The 18,633-nt window shown below is 45.2% G+C and overlaps 1 protein-coding gene across 3 annotated transcripts in view; it reads right to left on the reverse strand.

Annotated features, from left to right (window-relative positions):
- The window catches only part of SRD5A1 (steroid 5 alpha-reductase 1), a 56,987-nt gene that overhangs the window by 35,541 nt on the left and 2,813 nt on the right, over positions 1 to 18,633 (reverse strand). The gene's annotated exons all lie outside the window — the stretch shown is intronic.

Consider the following 18,633-nt stretch of genomic DNA (forward strand, 5'->3'; position numbering starts at 1 on the left):
AAAGCTGCCATATTTATCTATTTACTGCATTTCCCCCTGATTCTCACTTTGTCTCCCAAAGTGGCTCATGTCAATAATCTTACATCTTTTGTGCATCAGGCAGCAACTGAGGTAGCCATGTTAGTCTGTTATAGACAAAACAACAGCCTAACAGGTTAAATATGCACATGATGAAGTAGCCTCTAGCCCCCGCCCCCATAAACTGGTAGTGGTCATAGTAGGCTGCCAAGGAGAAGGAAGCATGAACATTTGCCTAAAGATAGCAGATATAAGGCGTTTGCAGGAAGGTTCCCCATAGTCTTCTTTGTCTGGTGCTTGTACAATGGTCAAACTTGTCTGGCACATCCCATTTGCAGCACAAGGACAGGGCAAAGGGGGCAGTGCTAGTAGCAATTAAACCTTGTTGGAGCAGCAGCGCAAGACAATTCTGGAGCAAAGGAACTTCAAAGAGAGACTGAAACATGAAACTGTTGAATTACGTACATCAAGAGGTTCAATACCATCACTTGTGGGCTAAATTGAGACAAAGGATTTTTTAGCACATGGTGTTAATTAGCTTACATGATCAAAGAACTGTTTAAAAAGTCCAGACAGATGAAGATTCTTAGTTTTTAAAGTGCCACAAGACTCTTCCTTGCTTTGCCATTATACTTTGTGATTGGGATGGCAGAAGCGGTAGGGAGACACAGTAGGTAGCCTCAGGGGAGGGGGAAGAAGAGACAGTCACCCCAAAGTCAGATTGTCTATGACCAGGGCCTAGTGTGACAGCTGGAGTCAGAGCTAGAACAGGAACTGAGCCAGGGAGTTCTAGAGTGGGGGCTGAACAAGTGAGCTAGATATTAAGGAACCCAACTGAGAAATGAAAAACTTGAATTCTCACTTTCAGCTCTTCTTCCTGATAATGAGTCATTGCTTGCAGCTGGATCCACTCCTTTCTCCTGAGAAACCTCTGGCAACGGAGCCTTCTCACAGCCAAATGGGCACTGCTACAGGAACTCTGGGCTTTGCTCTTCAGGCCTGGAGAACTGGGGATCAAGGGCTCTGGGTGTGTTTGGAGGGGCCAGGCAAGACGTCCATCAGATGAGGCAGTTCAGGCTGCTTTGAGACTATGGTGGGTCCTTATGCATCCTTAGTTGTACTGGGTTTCTCTGCTGAGTGTCAAGCCTTTTCTTCAGCAGTGTTCTCCCTGGCAAGGTAGGATCCTGACACAGGAGTTTGGGGGTGTTCTTCCCACCCCTTTCATTTTATCCTCACAACACTTCTGTGAGAGCTACTAACTGGCCCAAGGTCACCCAGAGAACCTACAGTGCCATAAGGAGCAGTGGAGGCCAATGTAGGCCACCATTTTCCACCCCACAATTCCACTCAGAAAGAGTGGCACTGTGTATTACTTAACTGTTCTGTGATCTGGCTCTGCTCTGCTCCTTAACTGTTCTGTGATTGGCTCTGCCTCCACGTGACCATTTTGTGAGTGTCTCCTCCTTTGTGCTGCCACCATTTTGTTACTACCTCCATTCTTGTGCTGGTATTTTAAAAGCGGGGGTCATTAAATTCCAGCTGTCTCAAATTGAACCTGAGGGTAGAAAGTTGGAGAATTGCTGTAACAGAGTAACAAGTATCTAACCATTTCAAAGTGTCATCTAAAATTCTGATCTATTTTTCTTTAGTCAGATCAACACTAACAAGGCTATGTTGACATATCCCCTGGGAATCTCTTTCCAGAACAGTCAAAGGACAGAAGAGCATCTCTCTGGTTTACCTACAGCAGCAGTATATACCAGAGCTAAAAACTGCAGACTAACTCTGTTAACCAACTGGCAAAAGGAAAAGGGGTTACAATCTCTTATTTACTCACTTTTTTACATCATTCCTAAGTATGTATGTATGTATGATGATGATGATTATATTTATATCCCGCCCTTCCTCCCAGCAGGAGCCCACGGCGACAGACAAAAGCACTAAAAACACTTTAAAATACATTAAAACAACTTTAAAAACATTTTAAAAGCTTTCAAGATATCTTTAAAAAGAAAAAAAGGTTAAAAACATATTGGGTTTAAAAAAAAAAGATTTAAAAACATTAAAAAGCAATTCCTACACAGACACAGACTGGGACAGGTCTCAACTTAAAAGGCTTGTTGAAAGAGGAAAGTTTTCAAAAGGCACCAAAAAGATATCAGAGATGGGGCCTGTCTAATATTTAAGGGGAGGGTATTCCACAGGAAAGGTGCCGCCACACTAAAAGTCTGTTTCCTATGTTGTGCAGAACGGACCTCCTGATAAGATGGTATCTGCAGGAGGCCCTCACCTGCAGAGCGCAGTGATCGACTGCGTATATAAGGGACAAGACGGTCTTTCAGGTATCCTGGTCCCAAGCTTTATAGGGCTTTGTATACCAAAATTAAAACCTTGAATTTGGCCTGGTAGCAAACGGGCAGCCAATGCAATTTTTTCAGCAGTGGGGTGACATGTTGGCGATACCCTGCCCCAGTGAGCAGTCTCGTTGCCGCATTTTGCACCAGCTGCAGCTTCTGGACCAACCTCAAGGGCAGCCCCACATAGAGTGCATTACCTCCAACCTGGAGGTTACCATTTTTATAACAAATTTGCAAGTCAGAACAATTTTTTGAAAAAGGCAAAGGACACCGTGGTATTTTACAACAGGAATCATCCCACAAAATATAAATTGTACATAGGATGGCCAGATGCAAGAGGATAAGGCTCCTATACCCTTAATTGTGTAGATGGGAGACGCTACCTCTACTGAATTCCCTCTTCTGCACAACTACTAAAAGTGCAGAAACCTTGTCTTCCCCCCCCCTTTTTTTTGTATCTGGCTAGCCCTAATTTGATCTCAAGAGGTGAAACTGGTGTTATATTCCTAAACTCTGGTGTATCCACATTTTGCACCAGGCAAATACCTTATACCACTGTTATTCTGTCTGAAAAAAGTATTGTGCATATAAAGAAATGTCGTTACACATCAGGATAAGAATAAGAAAATATAGACGTTAAGATGAATATATGCATTACCTCGCTAATTCCACCCATAGGTTGACAATGCACAATGGCCAGTTATAATGCACATTAACCGTTCAACTTACATTCCTCTTAATAATAACAGAAACAATCCCATCTGTTGAATCTAAGTATATTTTCTATCTCATATTTTCAAATATTAGAAAATATATGAATATATTATATATCATGTGTATTGGAGATGGGGAGAGAAAGTATTCATAAGAGAAAGTATTCCCTTCATGGGAATATTGCTTCATAGTGCCTTGCACAGCTGAAAATACTGCTACTGCTTGGCAACAATTCACAATTTGTCTCGTTACTTTTCCTTGATACATCAGGAGGCTTTGCGGGTAGTTCCCAGTTTCAATTTATAAGAAATAAATGTAGCAATAAAAATACAGTTAAAACCAATATGAATATTTAATATGATGGATGCATATGGAACACAAGTGGGAGGAATTTACTGAGGGGTGTGTGTGTGTGTAGATGGGATTGGCTGCAAAAGGCACGTGCTCAGTTTGAGGTGTGGCAAAGTGCTGAAAAGGCTTGTAAGCAAAGCATTCCACGAATATTATGTTTCTGCAAAAATCCCCTAAAACCTGTCAGTATTCTCCTTTCCAAACATAATTGCAGTTTAGTCTTTTTCTCCCCACACCTTATCAAGCATCCAATCCCACACATATTTACTTGGAAGTAAGCCCCACCAAGATTAATGGTAGATATGCATAAAACTGCAGCCTTAGAAGCTTGGTGCCATGCTCAAAAAGAAACTCTGTGTTCTACGGCACTTATTCACAACCTTGAAATCTCTTGGCTTTACTCCTCTTTAACTGGTGTCTCTCAATGTAGACGATATCATTCATATTGAGAACATCCAGGCTGTTGAGTAGGAAAGATTTCCTACTTAATGCCATGGTACATTAAATAGGGCTACAAAACAGGGGGAGGGGGAAACAAAGCATGGAGGGTGGAGGGTGTAAGAGATGACTAACAGCAGTTGTGTTAGAAAATGAAGAGTGCTGTTTGTCAAGCCCTTGCTGGTCTGACTGACACTGGAAGAGAGAAGGATGTTAAAGGCCACCAGAACAGATATCAATTGTGAGTAAGGAGAGACAGACTACCCAGCTACTGCAGCTAGGGTTGAAGGGCTGGGTAAAAGACATTGCTACCTTTCCCACTCTTCATGGGACCTTTTACATCCAGCAATCGGCACCTCCAAGATGAAGCAGATTTAAAAGGAAGAGAGAGCAAGGCAAGGGTAATGTCACTCTGCTAGCCTGGCGGGAGGGACAGTTCGACCTCACAGCCACATCCAGTGCAAGAGACAGAACAGAGCAGCTGCTGCTCCTACTGTTCTTTACAGATGTGCTGCAGGCCCTCAGCATGAATCAATTGGAGAATCCCTGGTTTAACGTGAATGAGCAATGTGCTGATGCACATTTCAAACGGTCCTGATTCACTCCTTCCCTGCTCCTTTCATGGTGGGGAGAAAACAAGCCATTTTCTGGCTTGTCAATGTGTCTGAACTAGAGCTTGGTGGACTCTTTCCAAACAAACCACAAGTAGTAGCCAAGGTTCGTTCTTGGCTTACTCTTCATAACTTGTATGGTGGAAACAAACCATGAATCTCAGTTTGAACATGACAAGCCAGACAGGCTTGTTTCCTCCCCAGTCCAGTAGGAGAAGGGGAGGTGCAAATCTGTTGAGGAATCCTGCAACTGATCACAAAAAAGTAAAGGGAGCTGTATTGGTCCATAAGAAAAAATCCAAAATCCGTATTAGAGCAATATCTTTGTTACATTAAAGAACTTCTGTGCTTCATTTAAAGATAGAGGCGGAACAGAGTAACAGCTGGTTGTTATATTTACAGAGATGGGGGAATGTATTTTCTCCTGCTGAGACCTTGATACAACCTGAAATCTGCATAGCACTTAAATAGAGTCTCATTTGAATGTCTTCCACCCCCTCCCACACTCCATCTTAAAATTCTTACCATATTCAGACACGGATGGTTCAGCCAACTGCCCCCCCCCACAACCGCCCTATGTATTTTTATCATCTAACCTGACGTGTACTGGAGAACTTGAACGTTTGCACATTATTTTATGACATTTGATTGGCCTAATAAAGGTATTGTCCTAATATAGATTTTGTAACTGATCAAATACTGATGGCCAAGTTTGCCCCCGAGGGTCTCTCATGCCCCCACAAATAGAATCAAGCCAATAATTTGAGAAATACTTCCTTAGAAGGAAACTATAAACATCAGTTTTATTATGCATATAGCTAATAAAACTTGCATATTTTCCAAGGCCATTCCATACTCCATTGATGTATTTGAATGTACATGTGGAACAGGGTCAGAACAGACCAACATTTCAGCAACACCTCTATAATACAAAGACCTCGGAGATCAACTGCAGTGACTTACTCACTGTGTAAATAGAATCAATTCCCTTCAGTTATACATAAGCAAAGAACTGGATTAAAAGTCAAGACAGATGAAGCTTGCTTATGGTAACTGGCAATATCATCAGTTTCACAACAGAGAAACAGGCTTTGCTTTCCCAGGCTGTAATTATTTTACACATTAAATGTACTGGTTGTATATGTGGAAAGGACTCACATGCCATTGTATTATGCATTAATCTAAAAGGCATCTACAAAGCAATCCTGCATGGAACATTATTTAATGTGCCAAAGACACTTGAAGAGAGACACTGCTTACAAGTGTCTGTATGCTAATGCTAGGAGCCTCCGAACCAAGATGGGAGAACTGCAGTGCTTGGTCTTAGAGGAGAGCACTGATATAGTGAGCATAACGGAGACCTGGTGGAATGGAGAAAACCAGTGGGATACGGTTATCCCTGGATATAAACTATATCGGAAGGACATATTGGTGGCGGTGTCGCTCTATACGTAAAAGAAGGCATTGAATCCAACAAGCTTGAAACCCCAAAAGAGGTGGACTCCTCCACAGAATCGTTGTGGGTGGTGATACCATGCCCCAGGAGGGATTTAATACTGGGAACGATCTATCGTCCCCCTGACCAAACTGCTCAGGGAGACCTGGAGATGAGATATGAAATTGAGGAAGCATCCAAACTAGGAAATGTGGTAGTAATGGATGACTTCAACTACTCGGACATAGACTGGCTGCATATGTGTTCCAGTCACGACAAAGAAGCAAAATTTCTAGATATTCTAAATGATTATGCCCTAGACCAGTTGGTCATGGAACCGACCAGAGGGACGGCAACCCTGGACTTAATCCTCAGTGGGGACCGGGACCTGGTGCGAGATGTAAGTGTTGTCGAACCGATTGCGAGCAGTGACCATAGTGCTATTAAATTAAACATACATGTAACTGGCCAATTGCCAAGAAAATCCAACACGGTCACATTTGACTTCAAAAGAGGAAACTTCACAGAAATGAGGGGATTGGTAAAAAGAAAGCTGAAAAACAAAGTCCAGAGGGTCACATCACTCGAAAATGCTTGGAAGTTGTTTAAAAACACTATATTAGAAGCTCAACTGGAGTGCATACCGCTGATCAGAAAAGGTACCGCCAGGGCCAAGAAGATGCCAGCATGGTTAACAAGCAAAGTCAAGGAAGCTCTTAGAGGCAAAAAGTCTTCCTTCAGAAAATGGAAGTCTTGTCCGAATGAAGAAAATAAAAAGGAACACAAACTCTGGCAAAAGAAATGCAAGAAGACAATAAGGGATGCTAAAAAAGAATTTGAGGAGCACATTGCTAAGAACATAAAAACCAACAACAAAAAATTCTATAAATACATTCAAAGCAGGAGACCATCTAGGGAGGCGATTGGACCCTTGGATGATAATGGAGTCAAAGGTGTCCTAAAGAACGATAAGGAGATTGCAGAGAAGCTAAATGAATTTTTTGCATCTGTCTTCACAGTGGAAGATATAGGGCAGATCCCTAAACCTGAACTAACATTTGCAGGAAGGGATTCTGAGGAACTGAGACCAACCAACCAACCCAGTTTATTGCCAGGCCGTAGGCCGTAGCAACATCCATACAAGTTTAAAAAATGCAAGCATATACATAAAACATCAACAATTAAAATTAAAATTGGGACATTCAGTTCTGTCTAGCACAGAGAACTTACATACCTCTGGGAATAGTGCGCTTGATACCAGCGTAAAATCTATCACGCTGGCTCCCCGGGTAGAGAGGTAGGTAAATGCTCCATTTGACTGGTCCACGACTGAACCATGTAAACACTCTAAGTGGTGTGCATGGACAAGTTCTACTAGCCTCAGACCTTGCTTATTAACTGTCTGGTCTTGGGAGACCCTAAGATATGGGGGGTTAAAAAAAGGCCGGACCTTGGTTTGATGAGGGTCCATCAAACCAACCAGAGCCCAACCTGGCATTAAAATCCCCACAGAGTATTACCCTATGAGAAGGGAATTGACATTCCATAGAGGCTAAGAACTCAGATAATTGGTCCCATATACTACCTGGAGTTAATTTTCTAGCCATGGTAGGGGGAAGGTAAACATTTATAATAATGAGAGCACCTGTCGAGGAACCAGTTATCCTCAAGCCGTGGACAAAATGATCACAATTTGGGCTTAAAACTTGAATATCCACAGGTAAATCATCAGAGATGAACATACATAGTCCCCCACTACCTCTACCCTTGGTATTATATTTGATCGCAGGTAGGAGAAAAGCTCGGAAGCCGAATAAAAACACCGGCATATCAGACGTCGCCCAGGTTTCTTGGAGACATATGATCTTAAACTGTTGTAAAAAAGGGGTTAGGTCATCCTCCCTAACTTTGTTAGTCCATCCCATAATGTTCCAGGAGAGAAACGTAAGCTGTCAATCTGTGCAAGTTACTTCCAGCGACTTATCCAAGAAAATACAACATTTCTTATCACGCCCAATAGGTATCATCCTAGGCAAGGATCTCCCTTGAAAAGACGCAGGAAGCGGGGATGATCTTTTTTGTAGTTGATTTGAGATTTGTTCTTTCGGAAATTGAATTTTCAACTCGTTCGTCTTCACCGGACTTCCTTCAAAGGGGGTGGGCGGGCCCATCTGGCTGCTCATGGATGACAGATAGGCGCAAGGTAAGTTGTACCAGCCTATTTAGGATTCCATCCCGTTCGTTCACCGGCAAGAGGCCAAAGGACTGCAACAATGATTGTTCCTCCTCCACCAAGGAATCGTCGCGCCGCCCCTCCTGGTGGTTTATCTCATCTGGCAACATTTGCTTGTGTCCTCGGGGGGGAACGTTGGTAGAATCGCCACCCCCGGTACCATCCTTCCAGTAATTCGAGTTCAAATTCAGATTAATCATCAAATTTGTCGATCTATCAAGATCCGGGGGAACTGTCGGCCGGAAGACGTTTTTATAAGCACAGGGGAGATTCCTTAAATCCTTGGGCAGAACCTGGATTTCTGGGGAATTAGGAGAATCCTTTTCTCTATCAGATTGATCTTGTAAGTCCAGGTCAATCAGCAGACCAGGAATGGGCTGAGCCGGGGAATATGCGTATCTTGGAGATGTATGAGAATGAGTTTTTAGTCCCATGGGTGGTGCTAGATTTTCAAAGAATCGTAGAGTAATTATATCCAATTTGGCCAGTGATTCCTTATTAAGCCATATTTGATTGGCTATCTCCTGAGTAGAGAAGGTAACCACCGCCCGAGCCCTAGTATTATTAAAATAAAGATATTCAACCTGGGTAATGTCACTTGTATGTATATTTGTATTTAAAGGCGTTGGCATCATCTTGCTTAAGATGTCAATAAAATGTTATTTTCTGGTAGATAACACAATGCGGCCCCACGGCTTGGGATAGTTTTCGAAAGCCAACTTATTCCTATTCAAAACTAGGTTCCACCGGGGCGATGGAATTGAGGGGGAAGGGTGTTGTTTTATCTGTGCGCCCACTAAAACATCATGCCAGGGATCCTGATGGGGAATATAGCGAGCTGGGCTTAAGATAGAGGTAGTGGTTAAGTCCTCCCCATCAGTTTGGGAAGTGGGGGCATTAATTCCTCCTTCTGTAGGCACAAAGGAACACTCCTTGCCAGGACGATTAGCCTGCCCCGGCCTTGACCTCTTATGGCCCTCCTCAGCTAAATTTTCCAGTAAACTGAAAAGTCTCTTAAAGTTCATCCTGTTATTCCGCAGTGGTTTTTGAGACTTCAGATTTTTGCTCTTTTTGGAAGAATGAGATACCGGATGCCTTTTTTTTAGCCCGGGTGGGATTTTGCCGAGCAGGCACTGTGGGTGCTGGGAGCTTTGTCGGATGAACCTGAGCGGTTAACTGGGTAGCCTGTAGATTTCGTTGTAAGGCGACTAAGGTTGTTAAAAGCGTGTTGCATTCATTCATATATGCTTTTACATGTTCCAGGTCTGCTGCCAGCATGAGTTGCCAGCCTTTTAGGATTAGATCAATAGTATCGTCATTTATGCAGGAATGAGTAGTAGCCTTGTCCAAAGTGGGAATTCCTGCCCATTCTGTGGGCCTACTAGGAGGAGAGTCCACCACCCTGAATTGAGATAAACAAGCATTCTGTTCTGAGAGGAATTCATATGGCATGTCAGTAACCTCTTGTGAGGATTTTTCAATGTCATTGTGTTGTACACAGATGCCTGCAGACGCCGAGACACAGCTATCGCCTTTAAATGATGTTGCGTTAGATAGGATTTGGCATTCTGCCAGCACTATTTCATCAGCCAGGTTTACTGCCGGGGGATCCCTCTTTGAGCTGTGGGAAAAACCCTTAAGGGGCAGAGACCAGTCCGAAGGGGTAGATGAGGCTTGCCAGTAATCCCTTTCGGTACGATGTTGTGATATAGATGTAAAAAAGTTCGTGATTTTCTGCTGTCCCCTTAGATCTATATGAGGGTTTTCAGCCTGCCCTAATAGCGGTGAAGATTCCTGCTGGGTCTTTCTCCGTCTCCTCCTTTTCTTTTCCTGGCAAGCTCTCTAGGGGGAGAGGGAGTCCTAAAGCTTTCCTCTCCTTCCTTGTTAGCACCATTTCCTAACTGAAATTCTTAAACTCAGTAGAGCATACAAACAGAAAGAGCAAGAGCGAGGCTCTTAACTGAATGGTAAATAGTGGTTTTCCAGAGGCTCAAGGACATTCAATTATTTGGCAGGCAATCAAATGGCATTTAGCCACCGCATATTTCTCCAGCCAGCAAGAATAAAAAACCTAAAAGGGATTGGTAGGGCCTTTGTTTAACATAGAATCTCTCGTGTTTAGGCGAGCGGATAGAAAATAATTAAGTAATAAACAAGCGAAGCCAGGGACGAGAGGAAAAAGCTCACCCAACGCCGACAACCGGAACCGGAAGTCGAGGAACTGAGACAAATAGTGGCAACGAGAGAGGAAGTTCTAGGCTTAATAGACAATATAAAAACTGACAAATCACCGGGCCCGGATGGCATCCACCCAAAAGTTCTCAAAGAACTCAAATGTGAAATTGCTGATCTGCTAACTAAAATATGTAACTTGTTCCTCAGGTCCTCCTCCGTGCCTGAGGACTGGAAAGTGGCAAACGTAACCCCAATCTTCAAAAAGGGATCCAGGGGGGATCCTGGAAATTACAGGCCAGTTAGCTTAACTTCTGTCCCTGGAAAACTGGTAGAAAGTATTATTAAAGCTAGATTAACTAAGCACATAGAAGAACAAGCCTTGCTGAAGCAGAGCCAGCATGGCTTCTGCAAGGGAAAGTCCTGTCTCAGTAACCTATTAGAATTCTTTGAGAGTGTCAACAAGCATGTAGATAGAGGTGATCCAGTGGACATAGTGTACTTAGACTTTCAAAAAGCGTTTGACAAGGTACCTCACCAAAGACTTCTGAGGAAGCTTAGCAGTCATAGAATAAGAGGAGAGGTCCTCTTGTGGATAAGGAATTGGTTAAGAAGCAGAAAGCAGAGAGTAGGAATAAACGGACACTTCTCCCAATGGAGGGCTGTAGAAAGTGGAGTCCCTCAAGAATCGGTATTGGGACCTGTACTTTTCAACTTGTTCATTAATGACCTAGAATTAGGAGTTAGCAGTGAAGTGGTCAAGTTTGCTGACGCTACTAAATTGTTCAGGGTTGTTAAAACAAAAAGGGATTGCGAAGAGCTCCAAAAAGACCTCTCCAAACTGAGTGAATGGGCGGATAAATGGCAAATGCAATTCAATATAAACAAGTGTAAAATTATGCATATTGGAGCAAAAAGTCTTAATTTCACACTCATGGAGTCTGAACTGGCAGTGACTGACCACGAGAGAGACCTCGGGGTTGTAGTGGACAGCACAATGAAAATGTCGACCCAGTGTGCGGCAGCTGTGAAAAAGGCAAATTCCATGCTAGGGATAATTAGGAAAGGTATTGAAAATAAAACAGCCGATATCATAATGCCATTGTATAAATTTATGGTGCGGCCGCATTTGGAATACTGTGTACAGTTCTGGTCGCCTCATCGCAAAAAGGATATTATAGGGTTGGAAAAGGTTCAGAAGAGGGCAACCAGAATAATCAAAGGGATGGAGCAACTCCCTTACGAGGAAAGGTTGCAGCATTTGGGGCTTTTTAGTTTGGAGAAAAGGTGGGTCAGAGAAGACATGATAGAAGTGTATAAAATTATGGCATTGAGAAAGTGGATAGAGAAAAGTTCTTCTCCCTCTCTCATAATACTAGAACTCGTGGACATTCAAAGAAGCTGAATGGTGGAAGATTCAAGACAGACAAAAGGAAGTACTTCTTTACTCAGCACATTGTTAAACTATGGAATTTGCTCCCACAAGATGCAGTAATGGCCACCAGCTTGGATGACTTTAAAAGAAGATTAGACAAATTCATGGAGGACAGGGCTATCAATGGCTACTAGCCATGATGGCTGTGCTCTGCCACCCTAGTCAGAGGCAGCATGCTTCTGAAAACCAGTTGCCGGAAGCCTCAGGAGGGGAGAGTGTTCTTGCACTCGGGTCGTGCTTGCGGGCTTCCCCCAGGCACCTGGTTGGCCACTGTGAGAACAGGATGCTGGACTAGATGGGCCACTGGCCTGAACCAGCAGGCTCTTCTTATGTTCTTAATTCTTGGAAATTATTGTGCCCATCCTGTGCTACTCCTGATAGACCAGGGCTTAATCTTTATCTGATTATGAATTAATGCAGATTGCCTTTAATGCACTCTCAGCTTGATCATCTGCATGCCAATTCAGAAATTCAATAGGAGTTGCTCCTAGATAAATGTTCACTGGATTGCAGCTAACCTGTCCTACTTTGTTGCATCTGCAAGAACCATAATGAATATGTTTTCCTCTCACTATTTCCACCTGTAGGTTGACAGTCAGCTAGATAATACTCATAGTAGACCCACTTAAATTAAAGGACTCAAATTACTTTACTACATTGATTTCAATGGGTTTACTCTTACTAAAATTGTGTAACACCCACGGGGTTGGATCCAGACTAAGGCTGCACTCCAATACATATCTACTCAGAAGAAAGCTCCAATGGGTTTAATGGCACTTACTCCCAGGTAAGTGGGTACTCGATTGCAGTCTAAATTAGCTGAAATCAATGGGACAAGTTAGTCATTAGCTTGTTGAGCCTCAGCTCTCCCAGAAGGAACAGGAAGGGGGGAGGCATGAGTTTCAGGTGCCTCCACTGCCAGAAGACGCAGGAGACTTGGGAGTTGTTGAGTCTGAGCAGGACCTTGGGGCGGGAAAGCGAGCCTGAATTCCAGCCAGTTCCCACGGATGGTGCGATGTCCGAGGAGGAGAGCGCGCCACCCCCAGTTGCTGCTGAGGACCTGTTGGGGGAGGCTCTGGCGAAAGTGCCAACTCCTTCCTTACCAAGCAGTTCCCAGGATGCCACCAGCGTGACGCAGCCCCCTGACTTCGAGCCCGTTACTCAGGTGCAGGTGTCTTCTGATGAGCCGTTAGAGACACACACCCCCGTCACCTCGCTCCCACCACCGTGAGAAACGGACAGGGCAGAGACAGGACTTGCGAAGGCGTCAGAGATTACAATTGAAGACGTCCCCTACTTAAGCTTGCTGCTCACAGTGGGGAGCTGCTGAGTCAACCTCCTTCATACACCGCACAGCATGCCTAGAGCGTAGTTAGGGACTTTTAGTGAGTTAGTGCAGGTTTTTCAAGTACAATGCCTTTGATGTATCCATTACTTTAATAAAACAAGATTTAATTGCACCCGCGCCTCAGGCTCGTGGTTCCGGCTCTGGACGGGACATGGCTTAACTTGTCTCATTGATTTCAATGAGAACTTAGCCTGGATAGTAGTTATAGGTGTATTGAGGATTTTATCTAGATACACTTGAGTATAGATTTTTCTGAATTAATTATGGAGTGCAAGCAAATATAAAGATGTTTTTGGATTGTATTTGGTATTATTCATCTTACCTTACCCCGAGAATTTGCCTTGAGAACAGTGGCGCAGTGGAGCAGTGGCTGGATAGTGGTCGCGGTGGGCTCTGAAGGGAAAGGAAAATCGAGGCCGGGGATGAGTAAGGCCTTTTACCTTTGTCGGCTGGTGTGTGCTGCGCTGCATGCCTCTTGCGGCTGCTGTTTGTTGCGGCTTGCGTGGTCTTCTGGGCTGCTGCCGTTGCGTGCTGCCTGCTGGAGTGGCCTGGGTCGTCCCCGTTGCTTGTGTCGCTGTGTTTCGTTGCGGCTTTTGGTGTTGCCGCCGCGGCGTTTCCCATCCGCCGTCGCCGTCGCTGTGTCCTGGTTGCTGCTTCCTTCGTCGCGGTTGCTGTGCCCTCTTCGTTGCTGCTGCCGGGCTCTGCTCTCCTCCCTGTGGCTTGGTTTCCCTTGTCGCTTGTCGGGGGGCAGTGGCTGGTTGCTGCCGGGCTGCGGGTCCCATTCGCGGCGTTTTGCCGTGGGCGTGGCTGTGCCTGGTGCTGTTGGTGCTGTCGCCGCGTTTCTCGCTGCCGTTTGGGATTTTTATCTTTATCACTGCAGGGTACCTTTAGCCTTGGCGGCTTACACCTCTTTACCATCGCCGTCATCTGAACTTCATTTGAATTTTCATCTTAACTTTTGAGGACGGTGCCTGTGAAGAAGAGAGGACCAGGACTGTCGTCCATGTGCGGAGTGCGGGATTATGTATGATGTGTGAATTTTAACTGGATGTTTGGTGCTTGCTGAATGCATGTTGTGTATGAGTGTGTATACAGCCCCTTTAAGAACGAACAGTGTTGTTAACCTAGTTGCGACTCTGAGATTGCAACATTTTAACTCATTGCTGCCACCTGGATGTAATAAATATGCTGAATGTGTATTATGTTTTTTTGTGAATGATTGAGCTGTTAGTGTTTATGCGTCTTTAGTTGGAATGTGTTGTAATGATTTAATATTATTTGAGTGTATTTTGTGTATGTTTATTGTATTGTATTATTGATCAAGTGTGTGTGTGTGTGTGTGTGTGTGTTTCTGTGTTTTATTATTCGTGTGAATGTGATTCGGTGTGTGTGTATTGGTGCTTTTATCTGTTTTAATATGTGCCTGGGAGAATGTATTATACACCAACCGGGGAGACCTTCGGGGGCCCCAATTAGCGTAGTGATGGGTAATGGGAGGTATGGTGTTGTGAGGAGAACATGCCAGACAAGTAGTGTCTGTGACCCGTTCCGGTTCTCCTCATATCCCCAGGACTGCTGGTTGTCCTATCAGTCAGCCTTCGGATCTCCATATGCTGCTGTTAAACGCCAGGTCGGTACAGCATTAGATCTCCCTTGTTCATGATTTAATTGTGGAGGAGGCGGCTGACCTGGCGTGCATAACTGAGACCTGGGTGGGTGATACAGGAGGAGTTGCTCTTTCCCAGCTTTGCCCACCTGGGTATACGGTTCAGCATCATGGTAGAGCCGAAGGTCGGGGAGGTGGGGTCGCCGTAGTCTATAGGAGTTCTTTCTCACTCACCGAGCACCCTGTACAGGTGACGACTGGATTGGAGTGTCTCCACCTTGCGCTGGGCCAGAGAGACAGGCTGGGAATTTTGTTGGTGTACCGCCCGCCCTGCTGCCCAACAAATTCCCTAACTGAGCTGACAGAGGTAGTCTCGGAGGTATTGTTGCAGTCCCCTAGACTGCTGGTACTGGGGGACTTCAACGTCCATGCCGAGACTGCTTTATCTGGGGTGGCTCAGGACTTCATGGCGTCCATGACAACCATGGGGCTGTCTCAGTTTGTTACTGGCCCGACGCATGTGTCGGGACATACCCTTGATTTGATCTTAGCCACTGGACAGGGAGATGGTGATCTGGAGGTTGGGGGGTTTTCATCTACCCCATTGTCATGGACAGATCACCGCTTGCTGAGGTTTAGGCTTACGGCAACCCTTTCCCTCTGCAAGGGTGGGGGACCTATTAAACTGGTCTGCCCCCGGAGATTAATGGATCCTGAGGGTTTCCAAAGGGCTCTGGGGGATTTTCCGACTGAGAAGACTGGCGCTCCTGTTGAAGCCCTGGTTGAACTGTGGAATACAGAGATGACCCGGGCGGTTGACACGATCGCTCCCATGCGCCCCCTCCTATGTAGAGCTCATGCAGCCCCATGGTATACCCTGGAGCTGAGAGTGATGAAGCAAGAGAGGAGGAGGCTTGAGTGCAGATGGAGGCGGACTCCCAACGAATGCAATTATGTCTTGGTAAGTGCCTGCTCTAAGCGATATACAGCAGCGGTGAGGGCAGCAAAAAAGAGATATTTTGCTGCCAGTATTAAGGCATCACTCTCCCGCCCAGCGGAGCTTTTTAAAACTGTACGAGGGCTTTTACATCTTGGCCCTCGGGATACTATAGAGTCATCTGTAGCCCGCTGTGATGAGTTCGCTGGACACTTCCAGGACAAGATTGCTAGCATTCGTCGGGACTTAGACTCCAATATTATAACAGTTGGATTCAATGAAGCATCCAGAACACGGTCTTGTCCTTATTTATTGGATGAGTTTCAGTCTGTGCAGCTTGAGGATGTTGACAAGATCCTTGGACTGGTGCGGGCGACCACATCGGTGCTGGATCCTTGCCCCTCTTGGCTGGTGAAAGCTGGTAGGACCGGAACCGCCGACTGGGCCAAGGAGGTAATCAATGCCTCTTTGCGAGAGGGAGTAGTCCCTGACTGCCTAAAAGCGGCGGTAGTGAGACCACTCCTGAAGAAACCCTCCTTGGACCCAGATAACTTGAACAACTATAGACCTGTGGCGAATGTTCTGTTCCTGGGCAAGGTTCTGGAGCGGGTGGTGGCCGACCAGCTCCAGGGGCTCTTGGATGACACTGATTATCTTGATCCGTTTCAATCCGGTTTTAGGCCTGGGTTTGGTACCGAAACAGCCTTGGTCGCCCTGTATGATGACCTTTGTCGGGAGAGGGACAGGGGGAGTGTGACCCTGTTGATTCTCCTTGTTCTCTCAGCTGCTTTTGATGCCAGTGACCATGGTATCCTTCTGGGAAGGCTCACGGAGTTGGGGGTAATGCTTCGCAGTGGCTCCGCTCCTACTTGGTGGGTCGTCAACAGAAGGTAGTGCTTGGGGAACACTGCTCGATACCCTGGACTCTCCATTGTGGAGTCCCACAGGGATTGGTACTGTCCCCCATGCTTTTCAACATCTATATGAAGCTGCTGGGTGCAGTCATCAGGGGTTTTGGAGTGCGTTGTCACCAGTACGCTGATGACACGCAACTCTATTTCTCCTTTTCATCTTCCTCAGGTGAGGCTGTTAACGTACTAAACCATTGCCTGGCCGCGATAATGGATTGGATGGGAGCTAACAGACTGAAGCTTAATCCAGACAAGACCGAGACGCTGTTAGTGAGTGCCTTCTCTGCCCAGATGGTGGATGTTCACCCTGTTCTGGACGGGGTTACATTCCCCTTGAAAGAACAGGTTCGTAGCTTGGGAGTTCTTATCGACTCTTCCTTGTCTCTTGAGGCTCAGGTAGCCTCAGTGGCAAGGAATGCTTTCTACCATCTCCGATTGGTAGCCCAGCTACGTCCCTATCTGCACAGTGACGACCTCGCCTCAGTCGTTCATGCTCTGGTAACTTCTAGATTGGACTACTGCAATGCGCTCTACGTTGGGCTGCCCTTGAAGACAGTTCGGAAACTACAGTTAGTCCAGAATGCAGCGGCCAGATTGTTGACGCGGACAAGAAGGTCTGCTCATATTACACCCATTCTGGCTCGTCTGCACTGGCTTCCTATTTGTTTCCGGGCTAAATTCAAAGTGCTGGTTTTGACCTATAAAGCCTTACACGGCATGGGACCGCAATACCTGGTGGAGCGCCTCTCCCAATATGAAACTACCCGTACACTGCGCTCAACATCTAAGGCCCTCCTCCGAGTACCATCCCATCGAGAAGCTCGGAGGGTGGTGACTAGAAATAGGGCCTTTTCGGTTGTGGCTCCCGAACTATGGAATGGTCTCCCCGATGAGGTGCGCCTGGCGCCGACGCTGCTATCTTTTCGGCGGCAGGTGAAAACCTTTTTATATTCCCAGGCATTTTAATGCGTATCATTATATGTATTGTATTTTGTTACTGTTTGATTATTTTTGTTTACCTTTGTTGGTTTGATTCTATTGTTTTATTGTATTTATATATTCCTGATTGCTTTATTTTATGTACACCGCCCAGAGAGCCCTTGGGCTTAGGGCGGTATATAAATTAAATTAAATAAATAAATAAATAAATGTTATACGTGTGGAAATTTAACTGGAACGGGACAAAACAGAAAATGGAGTTCCATGATGTGTCTCTGTAGGATAAAAACATGAGAAAAACCAGGAAAAGATAATCTAACACTCCTGAATTAATTGAAAGAGAACCTGTTTGATCTAACCTACCTTGGAGAGTTCCAATTTGTGCTGAACTGGTGTCTGGAATCAGTAATGAAATGAATGACAGCCAATAAGCTAAAGCTCAGTCCTGACAGGATGAATGTGAGTGCTTTCACAGCTCTGACAGATGCTGCGCGATTTGTTCTGGACAGAGCTGCACCCCCTATCAGGTTCAGTCTGTGGCTGCTTTTAGATCCTGTTTTGTTACTGGAGGCCTAATTGGCCTTTGTGTTATATCACAGAATACCAGCTATGACCCCTCCTTGAAGAGGAGCTATGACCTGGCATGCCCTGGTAACTTCCAGATGAGAGATTACTGAAATGCATTGCATATGGGCCACCCCTGAATACTGTTAGGAAACTTCAGTTAGTTCAAAATATAATTGCTAAAAGGGACCAGTCAGTGGGAACATGCTTTGGTTCAAATCAAATTTTTCATCATTCTTTAGCCATCCTCATTGTGAGTACGCAACAACCCAAGACATTCTGCTGGCTAACAAAGAACAGAAGATAGTGCCCTTGCACCCCCATACTCAGAGCAGACCTGCTGAAATTATTGGACAGGACTAACTTAGGTCCCTTACTTTCAGTGGGTGTACTCTGAGTATATCCTAGTTGGATATAACCTAAGGTGCATAGTATCCAAGGTTAGGATTTTGGTACCTGAGGCAGAAAACTCCTCATGACACCCCAAATCAGCTGCCTGAAGAGCCACCTCACTCTGCCTAATGGTAGGATTGGCCCTGGGGAAGGACAGTGAAATGCTGTAAA

Source organism: Rhineura floridana, chromosome 1 (genome assembly GCF_030035675.1).
Source record: "Rhineura floridana isolate rRhiFlo1 chromosome 1, rRhiFlo1.hap2, whole genome shotgun sequence".
Taxonomy (NCBI): Eukaryota; Metazoa; Chordata; class Lepidosauria; order Squamata; family Rhineuridae; genus Rhineura; species Rhineura floridana.